The sequence below is a fragment of the Antechinus flavipes genome, chromosome 1 (assembly GCF_016432865.1).
Source record: "Antechinus flavipes isolate AdamAnt ecotype Samford, QLD, Australia chromosome 1, AdamAnt_v2, whole genome shotgun sequence".
Classification (NCBI taxonomy): Eukaryota; Metazoa; Chordata; class Mammalia; order Dasyuromorphia; family Dasyuridae; genus Antechinus; species Antechinus flavipes.
In genome coordinates, this window is record NC_067398.1 from 42,112,499 (window position 1) to 42,135,438 (window position 22,940).

At 34.8% G+C, this 22,940-nt stretch overlaps 1 pseudogene; it reads left to right on the top strand.

The window, feature by feature from the left end:
* Window positions 1–14,032: 14,032 nt before the first annotated feature.
* LOC127548240 (60S ribosomal protein L14-like) lies at window positions 14,033–14,639 on the top strand (annotated as a pseudogene).
* The last annotated feature ends 8,301 nt before the right edge of the window (window positions 14,640–22,940 follow it).

The window sequence follows — 22,940 nt, forward strand, 5'->3', positions numbered from 1 at the left end:
TCTGTTTCTGTCTCTCTCTCTCTCTCTCTCTCTCTGTCTCTGTCTCTCTCTCTCTCTCTCTGTCTCTGTCTCTCTCTGTTTCTCTCTCTCTCTCTCTGTCTCTCTGTTTCTGTCTCTCTCTGTTTCTGTCTCTCTCTCTCTCTCTCTCTCTCTCTCTCTCTCTTTCTCTCTCTCTCTCTCTTTGACTCTCATTCTCCTTTTTCTGTGTATATGTGTCTCTCAAACACATACAAGCACACCAGAACATTAGATAACTAAGTAAATATATATATATAATATATATATATATATATATATATATATATATATATATATATATATGTTTACACACAAAACTATTTTAGATACCTTTTGGGTTCACAGTACAGAAATAAAAAGTTGTTAAAACATTGGGAATCACATTAAAAATCTTTTTAAAACAAATCTTCCATGTCCCTATGGAAGGCCTGTCTTAGGAGCTATCAATCTTATTTAATTGTATATTGTGATTCAAATGGCTTCAGATTTCATAGATTTCAAAACTTTTACCAGGTTTCTAACTTAAAAGCATGAAAGTTGAGGAGAGTTGACCATTTACATTTAAATACTTGTTTGTATGGAGGATGGTGGGAAATAGGAGAAACTGAGGACTCCTAAACTAGCACAGTCCTGGTACAAACTGATCTTTTATATCTTGAGTCATTAACATGAAAAAAACAATGGAATTATATAGTATGATATAACCATAATTCAGACTACTGCTTTTAGCCCATAATCTCAATTTTTTAATGTCAGAAGAATCCGCTTTCTAACATGTTCAATCTTAATAGTATTGAAGTCCAGGAATCTGTCAGTACATTAAATATTGATATAATATATAATTTCATAAACCTATGTGCTATGGTTAAAGTGCAACTCTAGACAGTGCTAACATAAGTTAGACATAAATGACTAGTATTAAATCTTATCTCAAAATCAAAAATTAGCTGGCCTAAAAGATGTCTCACCTATGCACTTATAGTGCTAATAAGTACCATTCTATCGTTAATAGCTATGCAAGGTTAATGATCCTTGATTTGGTGTACATGATAGAGCAATATACTTGAAGTTGAAGAAGTCTAGCACTTAATACAGTGCCTAGCAAACAGCAGGCACCTAATAAATGCCTGTTGACTTGTAATTGTGCCTAAGATGTGGCCTCATATGTTTGCTAACTGTATAAACATGAATGCCACTCAGTTTTTCCGCTCACTTTTGTCCCCTGTAAAATAAGCATGATTATATTTGCACTACCTAACTCATTGGGTTGTTATGAGCAACCCTTCACACTTGGCAAACTTCAAAATATCTCATTTGCATAATGAATTACTAATAATATTGCTCTAACTTCTCTTTGTTTATTTTTAATATTCAACATTTACCAAACAATATTGGTTAAGAATATAATAAGCAAAAATAATTTGAATTATAGACCATATAAACTAGGCTTGAACTTTTTGGGGGTCCAAAGCAATGTCCTTCCTTACCAGTATAATACAGGTTGTAGTTTTGAAAGAATGTTGGTTTTAGTCAGGAGACATGCATTTAAAACACAACTCTGCCATTTACAAGTTGTGTGGCCCTGCTTGGGTCTTAGATTCTTCACATGTAATATGGGAAAGACTTGACCTAAGAACTTTGAAAATGCTAAAGCTTTTTTTTTTTTTTTACAAATGAGTTAGTTGTTAGTAGCAAGTGATCAGGGTATGCTAAACCATAAAACATTTCCATTGATGCTTCTAAAAGAGACTTAACAAGGCATTGTGGGACAGACAGTGGGAAAAGAATCAGGTTTTAGAGTTTGGACATCTGGGTTCAAAATGTACCCATGATGCTTACCACTTCTGTCCCCTTGAGCACTTGACAACTTCCCTGGGTATAAGTGTACTTTAGTGTAAAATGAAAAGTTTTGACTAAATCTCTGAGGTCATTTCAGCTCTAAATTGATGAGTCTATGAACATTCTTATTCTCACATTTATCCTTATTTATATACTCTAATGATACAGAATTGACTGTCAGTTTCCTAATCTGGTAAAATCAAGGCAGGGGCAGAAAGAAATCGATACCTTCAGACAGTGGCACTTTTGAAAATCACACTGCCATATTTAAAGTTATGGTTTGGGTCTGCTCTGTCTCAGTCAAAAAGGGTAATGCAAAAGGAAAGTTGAATGGAGAAAGTAATATTATTAGGAAAATACTGACCCCAGTCCAGTGCTTTAAAGGGGGGCAATTAGAAAAGGCAAGTGGCCATACCAAGTACAAAGCCGTCCAAGAATAAAAAAAAAGAATCCACAGGAGAACACAAAGACTCTGCTGAATGCTGTGTGACAACAGTGCAGAGAATGTAAATCCATTACCTGTATGCTTCTTTCTAATAGGAATAACTCTAAATGTCTAGCTTTGCTCCCCAAGGTGTGGCAGTTGTAAAAAGATAAAGGAATTGAAATGAATAGGGGATCTCAGTCTCCATATGCTTTTGCTGGAAATTTTTTTTTTGCAAATTTCTCTTTATTCTTTAAACATTTAAAGTAAGCCTGATTTGAAACATCCTATGTGTTATATCAAGTCATCAAGCATATATTAAGTACTTACTATATTCCAGGCATTCTGCTAATCACTGGGGATATAAACAGACAAAAACAATCTATACCACAAGATGCTAAAATTTTAGTGGGAAAATAAAAAAAAAAAAACATGCATAATAAAGCTTTTTTTAAAAAAACAAATCTTAAAGACTCCTAGAGTTAGAACTGGTAAAGGTTTCCAAAGTCTTCTAATTCAGCCCCTTTATTTTGGACCTGAAGAAGAGGTCCAAAGAAGGAAGATCATTTGTCCGAGTTTACATAGACATAAAAAGAGCAGTCTGTATCAGTCCCATGTAGTATAATGCCAAGTTCATTTCTTTCTACTGAAATGCATGCAGTGAATTAAAAAATTTTACCCCTTGAATTACCCAGATGATTGGCCCAATTATGCACTTCAACATTACATTTTGTATAGACAGAAGATCAAAATTTAACATGATCTATCACAGCTAAGAACAATATGCACAATCCATCTTAAATCCAATACAATGGGACTTATTCCTGGAAATTCCACAGCAACCTTATAACATCTAGTTTCATATTTTCTATGTTATCCAAGTGTGTTTCTCAATGCAGGGGTATTGTTATCATGCAAATGGCTCATATTTCCTAAATCCAACTAGACAAAAGTAGCATTTTCAAGAAAATTTCCATTATTAATATGGAAATTATAAGTTTTTGCCACATTTGACTTAAGAATTATAAAAAATGTAAGGACTCTAGATATATTCACTTTTATAAAGTTTTTTCATGAAAATATCTCTTCATACTCAAAATCATCACTTATATAAGTAATTTTTTTTTTAATGAGCCAGCTCAATGGTTTCAGGATTACATTTAAACAACATCTAGAATGTTTTAATAGCTATTTACTAAGATTTTGAACTTCTTGTAAAACCTGCTACCATAGTAATCTTTGCAAATAATTGGTTCCTTGGGGAGATTTTGCTGGTTTGTAACTTCTAGTTGAAACAGAAAATAGACATTAACTGTGGTGCATTTATTACATATACCTTATTGTCCACTTTATTTTGTAAAAGAACATGTAATTTTTTTAAAAAATGTCTTTCTACCATGTAAACTAGCTGAACATGAAAAATATTTCATTTTACATTGATTCATTGGAAAATGGAAAAATAACTTATTGTAGAGTATTTTCATTTTTCAATCATTTCAGCTATATCCACTCTTTATTATTCCATTTAGGATTTTACTTGCAAAGATACTTGTAGTTGGCCATTTCTTTCTTCAACTCATTTTACAGATGAGGGAGCTAAGGCAAACAGGGTAGTGACATGTCAAACATTACACAACTAATAAGTGTCTGGGGTAAGGTTTGAACACAGGTCACCCTGACTTCAAGCCCAGAACTTTATTCACTCCTCCACTTAGATGCCCAGATAGCATTCATTATATAGAAGCCTGGATTACATTCATTAGAAAAATGAGATCTTACAAATCTAGGACCCCTTTCCTGAAAAAAAAAAAGAAAGAAAGAAAGAAAGTTGGAGTTGGGGAGAGAATATAACATAAAGCATTCAATTCTACTGCCAATTTATTCACTGCACTCTAAAACCCTTTGAAATAGCTGTCCTTTCATGAAAAGACTAATACCTCTTAATAAAGCAGAGCTATAAAAGGTAGCCTTTAGTGATAAAAGACTGATTTGTATCTTCTAGTGTTAGAAGGCTATGAATACATATTATTCAGAAATGTATTCATGATTAGGTATCCTAAATTAATTTCATGAGTCTTAGTAGACATGGATAACAATATAAGGTACAAATGTGTTAAAAGTAACAGAAGAGAGAGGAAGGAAGGATGGAAGGAAAGAGGAAAGAAGGAAGGGATGAAGGGAGGGAGGGAGGAAAAGAAAAAAGGGAAAGGAAGGGAATAGGAGTAGAGAAGAAAAAAGGGAGGAGAGGAGAAAAAAGAGAAGAGAAGGGAAAGAAAGAAAAGAAAAAGGAGAAGAGAAGGGAGAAGAGAGGAGAGGAAAGCATTGGTGTAATAGAGATAGAGCTAAACTTGAAATCAAGAAAACTGTGTTCAATCTTACCTCTGACACATCTCAGCTGTGCAGCCTTGGTCAAGTCACATACATTCTCAGTCTCAATTTCCTCAATTGTGAATTGGATATAATACCTCTATAACCCACATCACTGGGATGACATAAGGAAAGTGCTTTGGAAATCTTACACAATATATAAATGTGAGGTTGTTGTTGTTGGTTTTTTTTTTTTTTTTGTGGCTACAATTGACACTATTTCATCCCAATACTTTGTATCAGAAGCACTTATACCAACATAATGCTTTGTAAGACTGATTGATATGAGTTTATATCATTTAAGACAAGACAGCGCTGATCTGTATATAGCAGTCCTGTGACAAGAGATTCTGTAACCTAAGACCTTCATAGAAGCCATTCAAGTGTGTTTCACTGACAAGAATGTCAAAATGACCTTATTATAGCACTTGCTCACTCTTGTTCTGAAACATGGACTCCAAAAGTAATGATCAAACTCGCAGCTTCACTATACATTAAGGTGAGGAATATTATTCATTTGCCCAAGTACAGAGAACTACTAAGATTCATTCAAAAGCACTGAAGCCTGTAGCTGCTATTTGAACAAAGTAAAATAAATGATAAAAGGTGTCAGAAAAATTCTCTTATGTCTTACTTATATGTTTTTTTTTTCCCTAATGATTACATTGTTGTGTTGACTAACAGCTTCAAGTTACAAGTTATTTGACATGTTCTTTAATATATGCATGATTCAAAAGTGTTTTAACCCTTCTATTCTTTTTCAGTGACTCTGAAGAGTGACTCAGTTGAGGTTACCTCTTGGCAAATGGACACAAGTGATAAAATGGAAAAAACACTGCTATCAGGACACCTGAATTCAAATCCCAACACTTCTACTCATCCCCTCATAATATTGGGCAAGGCATTTATCTGCCAAGGTATCAGTTGCCTCATCTGTAAACTAAGGGATATGGAATGAGTTATTTCTAAATCTAATTTCTAAAGTTCCTTCAAGGTCTGCTTCCTATGATCAACATTATCAATGGCATAGGAGGATAGAGATGTATGTATCTAAGATCCAAATCTGGGAGTATAAGAAAAGTAGATAGATAATACATATAAGACCTGACAGGACCTGGCTAGAAACTCTCCAGGAGATCTTTATCAATCAATGGTGATGAGACCCTATTTGATAATTATAGGCTGATTGGACACTCTAGTTTAATTGTAATATGCCTGAATGGATACAGTTCTGTTCCTTCTTCTTGGAGATTTGAAAAGCGTTTCAAGCATCACAGAGTTCATATAATAATAATAACTAAAATCTTCTGAACTTTGACCATTTCGACAGTTTTTCTCATTGGGATCTGCTGAAGAAGTCATGGTTATCCTCATTTCCCCTTCAAAAGACACATAGGCTATCACAGAAACATTTCAACGCTAATAGCTCTAGAAATATTTAATACAATTTTGTCAAAAGAATAAAAAGGGGGTTAGTAAATTTCTCAAAAGTTCTATGCAATTTTTTAGTCAAAGCAACTGAGAGCTACTTTTTAAAAAATTACCTCTCATTTTGCTTTCCCATTCTGTTAGATAAAACTATTGAAGATCTGAAATGTGTATAAGGTCAGACTATAGTAGAGCTCAGTCACATTTCAAAATTCATTTGCAATTATTGTAATAATAAAATATTAATGAGACAAAAATTGCCATTTGCTATTGAAAGCCCCTCAAACAAGCTATGGAAGTACCTTTTCAAACATTCAGAAATATTATTTGTGAATAATTTGTAAATAATGAAGCACAATTTCAAAGTCAAAAGTTCCATGTTCAATATTATTAATTCAATATGTTTATTTTAAAAAATCTTAAAATTTTAAAAAAATAAAAACTAAAAAAATTAATAAATAAATAAAAAATCTTTCTGATCTCTTACTTATGAATCTTAGTCCCTGGAAATGATTTTTGAGATCCAAAAAAATCCTTGGCATTTCTGATTTCCTATTAAAGTGTCAAGAAAATTTTCTCCCTCCAAGCAAGAAAATGGTCTTAATTCACATTCTTATGTTTTCAAGCTATCATTAAAGAATGAGTTCTCTGTTTGAAGTTTCATGTAAAAAGTAAGAGTTTGTTAATGTAATAGAAATCCTCAAAAGTGTGATACCCATTCTATTCTTTTCCAATAACTCTGAAGAGTGAGTCAATTTACTTTCCTATATCCTGATTATAGTGAATACTAAACCGGATTCCTATCAAAAAGTACAGACTACCTGGAATTCAAACACACTTGAGGAAGCAAAATACATTTTACTTACTTCTGAACACTAATGACCTTAATGTCAAAAAGGCATCATATTAGAAACAAACATAAAAAAATTTTATATTCATCAATAAGCAATTATTATATACCTGCTTCATTGCCGGGACTATTTTTGGTGTTGTTGATAAGCTAAAAAGTAAAACCAACTGTGCCCTTTAAGAGCTTATAAAAAGCATCCTAATTAAAGCTACCTATATATCTGCCAGTATTCGAGATTTATCCATGAAATAGTAAAATACAAGTTGAAAACATGAGAAATAATATATTTCCCAAAACAGTAGATAAAATCATTCTTTTCTAGTTCTACCTCAGTCTAGGGTGTCATGTTCACCAAGAGATATTTTCAATTACATATGCATTTCCTTCAAAATAAGCACAATCTGTCCTTCATTTCATTTACTGCCCCTCCCCCCATAAAAATTATATGTAATTCAAGTCAGTTCATTAAGCCAGAGTTATTATGGCTTTTTCCTCAATTGAAAGAGCATAGCTCAGAGTTCCATCCAAGGCCCTACAAATCTTAAGGTCCTGGGGATGGATCCTTGTTGAATTATGTAAAAATGGTACTTGAGTTCACTATAGTACAAAGAGTCTCTCCTGGTTTGCCAGCACTCCAGGCTCTTTCCAATTACATTCTAGGGCATTTCACAAAATCCTTCTCCAGTCAAAATAATAATTTAATTCAATTCAACTTTTAAAATATATAAACTCTGTCAAGGCAAGATATTGAATCTCTAAAAACAAAAACAAAAACTTGGGAACCACTAAGTGGGATTTGTGTGTGTGTATGTGTGTGTGTGTGTGTGTGTGTGTGTATGTGTGTGTTTCTTTATGTGTTCCTTAGTTGTTTTTCTTTTTTACAAAATCAATCTACTGAAGTGTTTGGAAATGCTAATAAAGAATATATTGTGGATATGGGCAAAGAAGGCATAGCTCTCTCACTCTCTCTTCTTTCATTAATCTAATGACATTTCTTAACTTAACAGTGGAGAGTACTAGCCTTGGAATCAAGAAGACTCATATTCATGAATTCAAATGCAGCCTCAAATATTTACTAGCTGTTTGACTCTGGACAAGTCCTTTAATCCTGTTTAACTCGGTTTTTTCATCTATAAAATGAGTTGGAGAAGAAAATGGCAAACCACTTCTAGTATCTTTTCCAAGATAACCTCAAATGGGATAATGAAGAATCAGATATGACTGAACAACCACCACCACCACCATAACAATTGTGAGCCTAATCTTTTCATGGATCCAGAGCTTTTTCTATTCTTGGCTCTACCTTCAGCAATCCTCCTGATACTTACCTATTGGATCTTAGGAAGTCATTTTATCTTCTGATCTGCAAACTGAGGGCAACAATATTGCATGAATTACCTCATGAGATTATTTGGAACATTTTTGCAAATTACAGGGTTAAAGAAATGTGATTTTCAACTACTAATGATTCTCTGCCCTCCCTCCCTAAATCCTCAACAAATTTAGATCAAGATGGAACTTTCTCTAGACAAAGTTACTATTGATATTCTTCTGGTGTGAGGGACCATGGCCTCAGTATGAATAGCCATGGATTTAAAATCAAGAGGAGCTGGATCAGAATTCCATTTTTGGCACTGAATAGTTAATATCAAATGATACATTTCTCTTATTCTCAGTTTCCTCATTTGTAAAGTTAGCTCAATTATGCTTGCATTGCCTACACCAAAGGTTATAAGGAAAGTGTTTTGAAAACAATAAAACTCTGTGGTATTCATTATTAATATTTTTCTATCATCTATAGGATTTAGCATATTATCTTGCCCTATGTCATTGTTCAGTAATTTCAGTTATGATATCATTTGGGGTTTTTCTAGGAAAGACTGGAGTGGATCATTTCCTTCTCCAGATTGTTTTACAGATAAGGAATTGAGGCAAATTGGATTAAGGATCTGAATGTTACAAAGTGTTAAAGTTAAAGGATAGATTTGAACTCAGGTTCTTATGACTCCAGTACCCAATAATCTTCTTAAGGCCCCCAAAATGTTCAGTAACTCCCAATTGTTTCTGGGATTAAAAAAAAACAAACTCTTTAACTAGCATTTAAAGCCTTTCATAATTAGGTACCAGACAGACTTTCCAGATATACTGCATATTACTTTATTTCACACATTTTATATTCCAACTGAACTAGCCCATTTGCTGTTCCATTTGGCATGCTGTCCCATGTTTGGCATTTGATCTTCTGTCTCAGTATCTTTGTATAGGCTGCTTTTCATCCATGTATACATCCCCTTCTCATTTATTCCTCTTAGAACTTAGCTTCCTTAATGTTCAGCTTATATGCCAATCCCATCAATCAACCAACAAATATTTATTAATTGCCTACTATCTGGCAAGCACTTTCTAAGCACCAGGTGCTACCCTCAAGCTTGAAAATCTCTTCCTCCACATTTTGATCCCCTACCTTCCTTCTGTTCTTTCAAGTCCTAGATAAAGTATATTTTTCTATTAAAAAGTCCTTTTCAGTCATCTTTAATCTTAGTACCTTTTCTCTGTTGGTTATTTCTAATTAAATCTGTATTTATCTTTTTTTATACAGTTGTTTGCATGTTGTCTTCTCCCATTAGACTATGAACTCCTTGAAGGTAAGAACTTGTCTATTGATGTTGTTATTGCTATTGTTCACCATTGTTGGGCACATAATAAGTATTTAATAAATATTTGTTGATGACTTGTTAACTTGAAATAGTACTTGCCTTCAAGAATCTTACAATCTAACCTGGGAAACAACATGTACTTTTAAGAAATATTTATTGACTATTTTATGTAAGTAACTAATATATACAAAAAGAATATTAAAAAGTACATTAGCAGCTAGAAGAAGGGTTTCTTGTAAATCACATTTGAGTTGAGTCTTGGAGAAAGCCAAAGGTGACAAGAGGGGAAGATGAGAAGGAAGTGACTTCAAGGCACAGGAGACAGCCAGAACAAAATCATAAATAGGAGAAATAGACACACAGCAAGAATTAGGCGAGTGTGGCCAGATTACAGTATGGAAGGATATCATATATAATGACAACGAAAAAGTAGGAAGGGACAAAGCTGGAAAGAGAATTGTCATTGTTTGTCCTTCATTTTTAATAAACTATTAAATTGTTCTCTAATCTCTGTCTTGCTCAGTTTCTCCGGCATTACAATATCTGAGTTGTAAATGCTCACACTGAAAATTTAACAATCAAGCTGGTTAAAGCTGGGTCCAGCACAACATTGGCTTTACGAAAATCCCTTTGGTAATTATTGTAGACAGATTGGCAAGGAGAAAAGATTGAGGGAGACCAAAAAGGAGGCAACAGATGATGAGGATCTGATTTAGATTTGCAACTCTGAATAGAGAAGAAGGGATGCATTAAAAATGTTGTGCAATTAAAAAAACACAATATTTGGCAAGAGTTAGGCTATGGCATTAGTAAAAGTAAAAAGCCAAGAATAGACTGAGGTGATAAAGCTAGATGATAGAGAGGAATATGGTACTCTCAATAGCACTATAAAGCTTAGGTGTGGGTTTGCAGGAAAAGATAATGAATCCAATTTTGAAAATAAGATCATTTACATGTAAGTTGAAAGGGACTGTCATGAAATCCATTGCCTTCATTTTATAGATAAGAAATTGAGAACCATTGATTTTAAATAACTTGTTTAAAGCTATCCAGTAAGTGATAGAAACAGGATTGGAACCCATGCAATATCTACAAATAGAGCATTATTTCTATTATATCATGCTCTTTCTTCATGAAGGAATTTAGATGTATATATGAAAGAAAGGCTAAGTTCCTTTGGGGAAAGTATCCAGATATCACTAATTGTTCTCTCTTTCTGTTGTCACATAACCATCTAAATGTTGTACATCCTCTAGAAGAATAAAAACATCTTTTAGTCAGGACTGTTTGAGTCGAATACATTTATCTTGCAATGCTTATTGGATTGGATTGGACTGAATAAAGCTTATCAAAAATCAAAACTACAATCCATAATCTTCAAACAAAGTCTTGTAAACTAGAGGTGTTAAACTTGCAGTGTGGCCCAAGGGGTCATACCAAAACTCCTGAGTGTAAAAGAATCAGATTGAAATATAATTGGAAAAATATTTGAACACATTAAATATAAAAACAAAACAACATGAACATGTTAATTTGTGGTTTTCCAAATCAATATGCAGCCACAAGGATTTGTTTCCATTTGCATTGAATACCACTGATAAAAACCACCATCTGTGATGGAAAAAAAACAACCAATCAATAAGCATTTATTAAGCACCTAGTATTTGCCAAGCACCAAATTAGGTGTTGGGGATTGAAAGACAGAAATCTAAAAGACCCCCATCTCAAGGAATTTGTGTTCCATTGAGGGAGACTATATAGATAGAGAAACAGATGGGGAGGAAAAGATACATACATATATATATATATATATATGGAAGGGGAGATGGAGAGAAAGATCTATGTCTATAAACAAAACTCTATAGACATAGATATACCTATAAGATATACATATATATTATATATTATATGTGTGTACATGATATAATAAAGATTATATATGTATATGTAATATATTAAATAGATATAGCATGTCTCATGATATAATAGATGTATTTGTAAGTTAATTATTGTTATTAGATTGGATTATGTTGAATTGGATTAAATAAAGCTTATCAAGGAATACACATATATTCAAAATAAATTCAAAATAACTTTCAATATTTTTTTAAAAGGAGAAGAATGTCTGGACCTGTTCTCTGTAGGATTTTGGTACCAGCCCGAATACTGATCATGAGTGAGGAGTGAAGAGGCAGAACTCACATGGATGGTCAAACATGGAGTTTGTTTATTCAAAATTCCCTCAGCCTTATTTACCTTATATCCTTACCTAACTATAGCTCACTGCATATACACTAACTATACACTGCACATGTGGGACCACATAAACAACTTGCTATTGTGTGTTGATGTCGCTTTGCCATTTTGTATAACTCTGCTTTAATTACAACACCAGTTGTCACGCCCCCTGACTTCTCAGGAAAACTGAAATGTCCCTGGGGCTGATGGGGAATCAAATGAAACACATCAGCAGGTTCCCTGCCTGGACTGGAGTGTTTTATACCTCACCCAGAGTTCCCCTATTATATGTGACTCTCTACAAAAGAAGGCATTATTAGGTGCCAGGATCAGGAGATTTTCATGCAGAAGGTACAAAGCCCTTTCTATTGACAGAGGCAGGGGACTCAACCCTTACTTTGAACTTTTCAAAATTTGCCCATTTGTCTTTGGCAACCTTTACCTTCCTGTTCCCCAGAACGGAGAACTTGCTTTCCAAAGGAGCTTTTGCCACCAAAGGTAGCTGTGAGCTTCACAGTAGGAAGCAGATCAGGAAATGGACCCTCTCACAAGAGCAGATAGTCCTTCCAAAAAAGAATCTGCAAAAGATACCAAGTAAGTATATGTTAAATTCAAATTAGGTTCCTGCTGTCACTAGAGAAAAAAAAAAAACACTCCCTGAAGAAAATAGCAGGATCCCAGTTCCCAGTGGCAATTTTGTCTTTGTTTAGCTCTGGAACTGCCTTAAGCCAGAGCCTATGTGCTCTCTTAATAGGACATGGTTTGCATCTTTTTAAGAGAAGAACTTTGTTGCCCCATTGCTAGGATCAAAGATTACAGGCCTGGATCATTGCAAGAGACAAAAATCAAAAGCCCAATAGATTGTCAGTTCCCTTTTAAAAAAGAGAAAAGCCAGCTTTCTCTGAAAAGCCTCTCCTCAGATGTAGAAACTCTTTCAAGAAGAGAACACGATGTTCTGTTTATCATAGTCACAGAAAAGCTTCGAGCAGGGATCCCTAGACTTTTTTTAAGGCAGAGTTACTTTTTATTTTCCTGAAGATCCCTGGGGAAATTCAAGGGTAGTTGACATTCAACTTCCCCTAGAAAATCAGACTCCTTTGGAGGCTGGAGAAGAATCCTGGTAAACCATGGAAGGGAAGACATGTAGAGAAAGGGGTATGGCAATAATGCTTAGCACATAGATCTGCAATAACCATCTACTCATCTAACCTGCTTCTAGCTCCACACAGATACAAGCAAATAACACATGAAGAAATGAATGAAGGACAGGGGATGGGAAGGGAGGGGGAAAAAAAGGAGTTCTTCAAAGTGGAAATCAGGGCATCCTATTTTATTGTAACTTTTCAAACTTTTATTTCAAATTAGGGTCTTACAAACCAAATAAACCATCAATGAAAGGGATGTTTATAGGATGAAAATGTGACCTGGTGCCTAGGGTCCCCTAAAATTCTATACTCACATATAGAGTCAAATATTAGGAACTGACCCCAAAGATATGAATCTCTTTTTGGCTCATTGCCTGCACTCAGCATTTTTTCTGAGAAAATTTCCAAATATAGCTTACGCTTAACTCATATCTGGATTTTCACAAATGTTTAATAGCCTTTATTTCACCCAATGGAAAAATGCCAAAGATGCAAAGGACTCATAGGAATCTATAAACAGATAACTAAATTACAGAAAGCATTCAAAAAAGTTCCCCTTGGAATAGAATTATGAGTTGCCTGCAGGATAAAACTGATAAATCAGTGAAACCCTAGCTCTTTTATAGCTTCCTACAATACTTCCCAGAGTCATTATTCCCTGAGTATTTTGGACTTGCCCCACTTCCCAAGGAATCAAACATATTCTGGGGCTCCTGGACAGATAACTCTCTTCCCATTGGACTTATACTGTGTTATATTCAGCAGTTATATCACATTTCATGTGTATCCTATCAGTGTAATATTGGGCAGTTATCAAAAGTCAAATTTCTTGCTTCACAAGATCTAACTTTGACTTTTACTGTTCCTCTGACTACAGAGGCTACATGGGTAATATGCTTTCTTTGAAAGACACAGCTCAGGAAATTCCCTTCTCTCTCTCAGGTTTGATCTCCAAACTCTTAAATTTGGCACAATCCTCACAACCACCCCAAAGTTGCTGCTATCCAAGATACTTTTCCTTTATTAAGAAGACTATCTTCTAGACTTCTGGTTCGGTGTCGCCAACATGGTGTACAAGTGCTATGGGGAAATTGGCTACATAGCCTGCATTTCCTTTGGGTCACATGCCAGCAAACTGATAGCTCCTGGGGATGTTATCAATCAGAACTGAGCTTTGGTTGATGGCTCAGTGAGGGGGTGAGGTGGGGGGGGAGGCAGGCCATGCCATTCAAATGTGTGCAACTTACAGACTTTGTCTTCAAATTCCCACACAACGCTCATCAGAATTACGTCCAAGCTGCTTGGGAGAAAGAAAAGATCAATACTAAATGGAGAGCTACAAGATGGGTCAAGAAGATTGAAACTAGAGAAAGGAAAGTTAAGATGATAGATTTTTAACTATTACAAAGTCATGAAGGCGAAGAAAATGAAAAACAGAATTATCAAGCATGAAGTGAAGAAGGCCTGGACCCTGAAGGGATTCTCTAAGAAGGGAACTACCCAGAAGACACTTCATCTCCACCAAAAAGATCTCCTCAAAGAAGGCTAAGGGCCAGAAGACAGCCTCCAGCCAGAAGGGTCAGAAAGTCCCCTATCAGAAGGTTCCAGCCAAGAAAGGACCTGATCAGAGGAGGGCCCACGCAGAAAGCAGTTCTCCAACAGCCAAAAAATAAAAAGCTGCCACCAGAAATGAAAGGTTTTGCTTTTTTTTTTTTTTTAAAGATAACTATATTCTAGAATCACTCCTTAGAAAAATCAAATTTTTCCCTTTGTCTACATGAGAGATTGGAATCAGAAACATGATCGATGAGCAGAATTCTTTTTTGCTCTGCTATGTGCTTCTACAAAAACTCAAATCATTTTTCCATTGCCACTATAACTTGGACTGGAAAAACCCAAGGCCCCTCAAGTCTCTGGTGTCTGATTCATGATCAGAAAGCATCCTGTTTAACTCCCATGGTTCCAACCCAAAGCCATTATTAAGCATGGACTCTCCAGACCTCAGAACAGGTTTGTTCTAATCTTATACATTCTCTTTGATACTCTAGCCTTCACTACCATGCCTCAGCTAACTTCTTCCTGAGCACCTCTGACAGTCCCTTTCTCTGACAGTCAATAAACATTTATTAAGCATCTTATGTGCCAATCACTTTGCTAAGCAATGAGATACAAAGAAAAGCAAAGGATACTACTTTTGGAGAGTTCACAGTCTAAAGGGAGAAACAACATGAAAACAATTCTAGGGCTTCTTGTGGAAGATAGGATTTTTACTGGAACTTATAGAAAGCTAGGGAAGCCAGTAAGCAGGGCTGAGAAGGAAGAGAATTCCAGCCATGGGAGACAGTTGGAATAAAGGCCCAGAGTTGGGAGAGAAAGTATCTTGGGAGGAGGCTAGTCTCATTGAATCAAAGAATATGTGGGGGACATGAATGGAAGAAAATGCAAGGAAGCCTAGTTGTAAGAACTTTGATCGCCAAACAGAGGATTATGTATTTTATCTTGAAGGTGATAGAAAGTTACTGGAATGGATTGAATAGAGGAATAACAATGGTCAGATCTTTGCTTTAAGGAGATCAATTAAACAAATTAATGGAGGATAAACTGAAGTAAGAAGACTTGAAGAAAGGAGACTAATTAGTAGGTTATTGACCAGATGAGATATGATGAAGATCTCAGAACTTCCATTTTGAGGAAAGGTCACAGCAGTCAAGCTTCATCCTCCAGGCTTCGCCTTCTTGTCCCCACACAGATATTTTTTGATGGCTGATAATTTAAAGACAAAGTACTTCAAATGTGCCTCATCCTTCCATAGCCTACATCCTTCTATATACCATAGCAACCCCTGATGGTTACAACTCTCCCACCAAGCAGGACCAGGAATTCTTCATACTGCTGCCCTTCCCCATTCAAACTAAACATCATAAGATTCTCTAAAAATCCTTCTTCCTTCTTCCTCTCCCTCTCACCCAATATACAAACACTCATTAAGGAAGATAATCAACTAGATACTAAAGTGAGACAATGTGGATCTATTCTGGCCGGTGTCTGGAAACCTAGTACTTCTAATCAAGGAGGTCCCAAAATCAACCAACCCCTATTTTGATCACCAAGCAAGATAAGGTACTCATCATCTAAGTAGCTACATCCCCCACACTTCATGACCCACTGCCCTCATTTCTATACCTTGCTCAGGAACTTTTAAGCAAATCAACAAGTAAACTGCCTATGTGAAAAAACTAACAATCTAGTTTCTCATGAAAAGAAGGAAGGAAGGAAGGAAGGAAGGAAGGAAGGAAGGAAGGAAGGAAGGAAGGAAGGAAGGAAGGAAGGAAGGAAGGAAGGAAGGAAGGAAGAGAGGGAGGGAGTGAAGAAAGAATAAAGGATTTATTAAGAGCCTACTATGTGCTAAAATGGGGATAATAGTACTTATCTCCCCGGAATTGTTAAGATCTAATGAAATAATATTTCTAAAGTATTTAGCATAGTATACATATTATATAAGAAAATTGAGTCAGAGAAAAGTTAAATGACTTGCCCAGGATCACATAGGTTATCAAGTGCTTGAAGCCAGATTTGTATTCAGGTTTTCCTGACCTTAGGTGCTACATTCTATCCATTGATACACCTAGCTGCACATAAAAATGAATATAGGTCTATTATTTCACTGATAAAGGAATATCCTTAATGAGAAAATTCCCTCTACCAAAACAGGTCAGCTTCCCTCCCTTTTATAATCAAGAGCAAGAAGTCAGCTGATAGTGTCCAACAACCTATATAATTCAGAGGGAAAACTGAAATCCAGATCTTCCTGGGATCCAGGCCAAGTATCACACACTAACTATACCAGGCTATCTCTAGGAATGGAATATAGTAGGTGTCTAATAAATGTTTGTTGAACTGGATGGACTCCAGATTAGAATCTCATATCAAAAAGTGTGCCAATACCACAAAAAAATAGAAGACAATACAATTGAAACAAATCAATCCCAAATTAGTTAAACAAGTAATTGATGAACAAAAATAAAGACTAGTAACCATGACACCAATATGATGATTTTTTAAATTAACCATTGTAAATTACTTGCCACAACAAGGAGACCAAAGAGCCTAGAAATCCAGAACCACCTAACTTGCTTATCAAATCCATTATTGGATTAGTCTGAATTCTCCTGCAAAATTTTATAAAGAAGAATGGCAGATGATCATGAGCAGTATAACATCACAGAGAAAGAGAATCAAGGAGAGGTAAATCCAGTTTAAAGAAAGCTTGAAAAGATATTCAACAAAGCAAAATCATCCCAAGGACATATAAAGCTGAAAATGATAGAACAACAAACAGAAGAAAAATGAGGAAAGAAACTTAAAATATCATTAAAACAAACTGTTTTTTTCTATTAAAATATGAAGAAATGTAATTGAATGTGAGGAATCTTTGAATCAAATTCCTTTTATGAGGGTTTGTTATCTAAAATATATAATTATCTATATGCATCTATGTATATATGACAAATAACCCTTCCCAATAAATAAGTGGTCAGAGGATACGATCAAACATTTCTTAAAAGAACTGAAGAGTATTCACAACTACATGAATGTTCCAAATCACTGATAAGAGAAATGCACATCAAAATCACTATGAAGTTTTCACCTCACATACTGCAATTTAGCAAAGATGACAAAAAATGATAATACACAACGTTGGAAGGGTTGTGGATAATATATTGCTGATATAGATGTAAATTGGTACAACCATTTTGGAAAGCAATTTGAAATTATCTGAATAAAGTGACTAAAATGTCCATATCCTTTAAATCAAAAATTCCATTACTGGATGTATGCTCCAAGAAAGTCAATGAGGAGAAGAAGAAAGCACCCATACATTCCAAAATAGTTATAGACGTTATGTTTGTGTTAGCAAAGATTTGGAAATAAGTAGGTACTCAATGGCCTAGAAGAGCTAAATAAATTATGGTTTATAAATGTAATAGAATATTTCTGGACAATAAGAAATGATGTGTGTGTGATAACTACAGAAAAGCATAGAAAATCTATATGAACTGATACAGAGTGACATGAACACATTCCAGAAAACAATATACACAACTACAACAATTTAAATAAATTAATAAAATTATAAAGATCAAACAGGACTCAAATCAAGAAATATGGAGATCTACTTCTTTGTGCAAATAAGAAATCCACAGATTTTAAACATTGCATATGCATTCAGACTTTTTTGATCATTTTTATGGTCATTTTTTTCCTCTTCAAAAAATACTTTTTGTTGTATGGAATGGCACTCTGAGAGGGAAAGGGGGGCGGGGAGACATTTTAGATAGTTCTGATGATGTAAAAAAAAAAACCAAACAAACAGAAGATATCCATTAATTTTTTTTTTAGATTGGCAATCCAAGACACCAAGTCCCCTTAATCTTGCCTTATGCTTTTCCACAAGGTCTTCTACTGATTGATTAATTCCTGACACAATATGAATTAATTATTCATGAATTGTATTAAGGAAGGGTGAGGCTCAGACCTATGATTTCACTAGTGACAGGATCTCTCAGTGAAGGAGTCTCTTGACAAATGAAGATTGGCAATTCATCTGTAGTTTATGTTCCTCATGTCTTGCCTTTGGACTTCAGAGATTTGATGTAATATAGCCAGTATGTGTTAGAGGCAAAACTTGAAATTAGTTTTCCTGAACTAGAACATCAAACTATTGCTCATCACCCATATACAAATGATGTAAACTCTGAAATCAACTTACTCTCTCCCTTTTTCAAAAAATGCTAAAATGCTCATCCTGGGAACTTAATTTTCCAATTTCAATAGTTTTGAAAGTATGTTGATTCAGCATCTCATTATTTCTATTCCTGCTTACCAATCAGTGTTGGGGGAGATTCTGGTGGGGAATGGAACTGCAAGTCTATAGTTTTTTGTATCACTGCTTTTTGTCATGTAGCCCTACCTATAAATTGTCACATTTGACATAGTTTCTTACTATCTTGGTTAAGACAAGTATGATGTATCCAGACTACCTTGATTAGCATGTTTAAGATTCCTTTAAGATACATATGATGGGAACCCAAGAAACGCAGACATCCTTTGTTGGTATTTTCAAGGTAGTCTCAATGTCTTAATGTACATCCTTGTTCCTGCTTTTATTTTCCCTCCTCCCCAATAAACACCCAAGGTTACTTCCCCTATAAAAGAGGTGCTTATGATGATCTTTGCTAAGTACTTTTCAAGACTAAGCCAACTATGAGATATTCTCTCCCTTCTCATGGTGTCTTCCCTTTGATGGCATCTTTCTCCTTACTATTGCTAACTCTGATTATTCTACTAAACTTCTCTATGGAGTTAGTCTTGCAGTCAATGACATACTCACAGTCTCATGATGTATTCCTTTTAAGGGCTTCTTCCAAACCTCCTTGACTTGCTAACACTATTGTTCTCCCAAATCTATTACTATTTCCAACTTCTGATGCCTATTTTACCTCTTCCATTTTGTCCGCAACCTCTTCTCAAATCAAGATACATTTTGGCAAGGAGAATACCCTTGAATTGATCACATGTGCCTTGTGCCTTGTATTTCAAACTAGGAATTGCTATTCTGACCTCATTACTAGGGTTATATAGTTAAGGTTGAACAACCTATAATATACAAAGATACAACCATAAAGTCTGTTCATTTTTGCTAAAAGATTTCTGGAAGATTATGATAATTTTATTTTGTATAGCTCAATGGTCATTAGTAAAATTCAACTCAGGGAGAAGATACAATGGAAAAGTCCCCAAATTTGGAATTTTGGTTCAAATCTTGGCTCCAGCAGTTAATACAACCTTGGTTTTGTCATTTAACTTCTTGGAGTCTTGGTTTCCTCTTATAAAATGAGGGAATAAGAGGATCAAGTAAGCTCTCACATCCCTTCTAGAGATAAATCTAATTTTTTTTAAATTTACTGTTGTTCAGACATTTAATCATATCTAACTCTTCATGACCCCATGAACCATAATATACGAGGCTCTTCTATCCTCCACTATCTCAGGAAGTCTGTTGAAGCTCACAATCACTACTTCTATGACACTAGCCATCCATCTCATCTTCTGCCATTCCCTTTTCTTTTTTTCATCAATCTTTCCCAACATGAAGTCTTTTCCAATGAGTCCTGTCTTCTCATTATGTGGCCAAAGTATCAAGTTTATCTTTTAGCTTTTGACTTTCCAGTGAAGAGCTTGAATTAATTTCTTTAAAATTGACTTATATGAGCTCCTTGTTTCCCAAGGAATTCTTAGAGTCTTCTCAAACACCACAACTCGAAAGTATTGATTTTGATCAAGTTTTTCTTATAGTCCAACATTTCTTATACCATACATTGTTACTGGAAAAACCATATCTTTGACTATACAGACCTTTGTTGGTAAGGTGATGCTTCCTCCATTAAGTACCTAAAACACCCAATGCTCATGTGAAAGACAGTAAAAAAAAAAAAAAAAAAGCCCTCCCTAATTCAGGATGACCTCGGTTCAAGTTTCACCTCAGAGAATACTGGTTTTGTGGCTGTGGGCAAGTCATTTATCCTTTAAATTCCCCTAGGCAACTTTTTAACTCTAAAAAATTATTAAATGCTAGCTGGATTCCTAGTATAATTCTAGACAAGGCAACTAGTATGGTCCTTTATCTTAAGGAGTTTACTTTTAATTAGGGAAAAAAAGAATAGAGATAGTAAGTAAACAGAAAGCAAAGACTGAGTAATTTCCAGGAGCAGGACTCAAGATCTACTATGCAAGATAGTTAATAAACAACAGGCATTCTAGAAGGCACAGAATGATATGTTCTCTTATACAGAAGTATTGCAACAGAAGCAAAGAATAGTAGAAAGCTCTAAAATGAGAGAACCCAAGTTCAAATCTTCCCTTCCCCCAACACACACACACACGTAACACTAGGTAAGTATTTCCTTTCTTTAGGCCTTAATGAAGTAAACTAGATGGTCACTGAGGTCTCTTCAGTTTCAAAGTCTTTGATACTATGATCTGCATGCTAGAAGTTGTTTCTTTACATGTACAAATGAAATTAAATATTTGGAATGGATTAATTTATATTTAATGTGTGTATATATATATATTTGTAATGTACATACATACATGTATTTATGTAGGTAAATAGTGTTGAAAGATATGTTGATTCAGCATCTCATTATTCCTAGTCCTGCTTACCAATCAGTATTGGGGAAGATTCTGGTGGGGAATGAAACAGCCAGTCTATAGCTTTTTGTGTAACTGCTTTTTGTCATGTAACCCTGCCTTTGGAGAAAAATTGATATACAAGTGTTCAAGCTCTTTTGCTGAGATGGATTAAAACTGAATTGTCTTAAACTGAATTTATCTTAAAATTACCTATTAAAGTTATCCCTACCTTAAAGTCATTGCTGGTCTTCAGTGATCAGTTCATCAAGATGTTGCTACCTTGACATACATATAATAAAATCCATTTTATTCTCTTTGGCTTGAATTTTGCCTTGTTAATCAAGATGAAAGCCCAAAAGGACTATTTTTGTTTTGTCTTTTTAACCCTAGTATTTATGATGATCTACAATGCTAGATATATTAACAAACACGTGTGTATATATACATGCATATATTCTGATATATAATCAGAGACTCTGAGACTATAGGTGTGTATGTATATATATATATATATATATATATATACATATACACATACACATATTTACATATATACATATTTACATACATACATGTGTATATATATGTGTGTGTGTATACACACATGTTTAGTTGCTGAGGCTTCAAGACTATAAAAATAAATCTATATGTATAGATACATACATGCATGTGTATTTATAAACATACCTTTCATTGTATATTGTGATAGCTGTCAGAGTTACAATAACAAAGCAAAAATAGTACCAGACCTTTAGGGAGTCTGTACCTTAGGTATGATAGTCTGAAATTTTTTACCCTAGACTTATTATATCACAGGTCTGGCCTATACCTACTAATTATTTAACTCAGTACTAATTAGTCCTATATATCTCAAGATATATTACAGAATGATCAATTTCATCAAAACTAATTTTTCCCTTTTCTATTAACTGTATCAGTGAGGATGAGCCATTAATTCTGAGAACACTAACATCTCAGAGGGAGAAATTGCTGAGGAGCCCTTGCCTGTGACAGGGAAAATGGCATCCCTATATTAATTGCTTCCCCTCTTTGCTAAGATGATTTGCTGCCAGTCTGGGAATCTTCAGTGGGTGAAAAGTAGACTCTATTATGGAACATCTAATTGCTTTCTCCTCTGTCATGTCTCAACACCCCACGACCTTTGTTTTGTATCTTAAACTCTATTTTTTCATCTGTTTTAAACTTTCTCAGCAGGTTCAGCTGATGTGTTCAGAGGCAAAAGAGAAAGCAACAGCAAGAACTATCATACACAGGAAATTAGTGGTAAAGGCTCGTTGCAATGGAGGAAAGGTGCTTTGTTAAAAGAAAATATACAAAACCATATGCCTCTGACAGCATTAATTTATATAAAAGGAAAAATACAGAAAAAGTCAACTTCGGTATCCTCCAGGCAGTAATCCAAGCAATCTTTTGTCACTGACAAATGTCCAACAAGACAATTGGGAATACAACTTCCATCCCCAATCTGACATAGGTTTGGGAATCCTGTGGGGTTTAGAATAGGACAGCCAATTCGTTTGTTTTATGAACTGGACCACAAACAAACAGCAAGGTAAGAGAGATAGGGCTGCTACCTGGTACCCTCCAAATCCCCAAAGAGCCTTTGCCACACAATAGGAAAAGTAATTGAAAGAGCTCTAACTACATCAAATTCCCACAGAACCACAGACCCCAAAATGAAATGGCAATGATTTAACCAATAAGCACAATTATCTGAAATTTTATAGGGACAAAGGAAGAGGAACAGATGCATATTCAGT